Below are 1,868 nucleotides of genomic sequence, written 5' to 3'. Positions count from 1 at the left end.
ACATGCACGCTTTCTCTCTCTCTCTCTCTCTCTCTCTCTCTCTCTCTCTCTCTCTCTCAAAAATAAATAAATATTAAAAAGAAGAAAAGGAAAGCCTTATTTCATCCAGGAAGACCATAAGGCTATGAAGTGACTATGAAGCTTTCCTCAAATTCCTCCTTTTTTTGTGTTCTGGCAGCACCATAGGGGTTTGAGAGAAGTTGACCAAAGGGAGTCATATTTTATAGGAAACACAAACAGGACCCTTGGTGGACTAGAGAAGAGAAATAATGGATACAAGAAAAAAGGATGGCTTCTAAGCTTAGATCTGAACAACTGGGCCTGTCGTGGTGCATTTATTGATATGGGAAACCTGGAGGGAATAAGGCTGTGAGGGACTAGTAATAAAGACATCCATGTTTTAGGTTAGGTTTGATAGCTAGGCCAGTCAAATATCCCGGTAGAATTGGTAAGTAAGATGTTGAATATGTGAGTCAGGATTTGGGGAACGGTCAGGGCTATGGATATAAAATGGGGAGTCATTACTCTATAGGTGGGACCAGAGGAGATAACTTTGGGGAACCCTGGGGACCAGCAATATTTGGAGATCAGCTAGAGGAAGAGAAACCTGTTAATATACATGTGTGAGTTTACTCACCTAGCACCTTCTTGAAGTTAAATACTGTCTCATTTAGCTTTGTGCCTAGCAGTGTTTGTCATAAAAATCCAATAAAAGCTTGTTAAATTCATTTCAACTCTAAAAGCAAAGAATGGTGGCCTCTTAGACATCTCCCACCTGTACACTTAAATACTTTGGCAACATTTGCAAAATAAGCATGAAGAACGACGCCAGCATCCAGATTAGGGTGGAAAATGGTGGATAGTTCCATGACTTCTGGAGACAGACTGGTCCTCCCTACCTCCTAACCTCTCCCTAGCCCTTTCCCTAGGGTCACACTCCAAAGGGCAGGGCCCCAGTGCTCACGTAGAAATGGCAGGAAGCCCAGGATCCCAGCATGGTCCTCCAGGCTGTATACCATGGGCCTTGAGAGAGCAGCAGCTGCCAGAACATATGGGTGACCAGTAGGAATTCCCCATAGTTGTGGACTGAAGCACCTCCGTGTACACAATACCCAATTTTCAAAAAGGTTTTGCGACAAACTTTCTCTAGTATCTTGCCATGTTTTTCCCATTGACTTTAACAGTTTCATACCCATATTTTTCTGATCCCATTCCTGTGAAGCATTTAAGAATTTGTAGATCAAGACACTTCCCTCTTTTTCACTCTCTTCTTGCTACTGGTCTGTTTAGGACTTCATCATCCTTCACCTTGGAAAGTTCGGTAGCCTTCTATCTAGTCTCCCTACCTGCATTTTCTCCCCACTTTGCCATCAGAATGACTACACCAAAGCATTTCCCTCTTAGGGTATCCACCTGCCACAAACTTCAATGGCTTCCATTGCTTACTAAAAATGTAAGATTCAAAAATTTTAAGGTTGATGTTCCAGATCTCCCACAATCTGTCATTTCCAGGCACCCTGTCCAGTATTAGTGCTCATCAACCATACTCTGCCTAATGGATCAGGCCCCCATTTTTTCCCCACAAAATAGTTACTGTGGTTGTTTGTTTGTTTGTTTGTTTTTGTTGTATATCAGCACCTGCCATTTCTTTCGCTCAGGATGCTTCACCTGTTTCCAAATCCATTAACATCCTACTCCTCAAATTCCAGGCCAGTGCCACCTTCTTCAAGGAAACTCCTTACTCACCCCACTGGAGGGAGAAGTCCTTGTCTATACTTCTGAAAGAACTAGTGCTTATTTATTTATTTATTTATTTTTTTACATTTTATTTGAGGGAGAGGGAGTGTGTGTGTGGCATGAGTGAGTGC

Source organism: Panthera uncia (genome assembly GCF_023721935.1).
Source record: "Panthera uncia isolate 11264 chromosome A1 unlocalized genomic scaffold, Puncia_PCG_1.0 HiC_scaffold_17, whole genome shotgun sequence".
Lineage (NCBI taxonomy): Eukaryota > Metazoa > Chordata > Mammalia > Carnivora > Felidae > Panthera > Panthera uncia.
Note: the sequence above shows the minus strand (reverse complement) of the source record.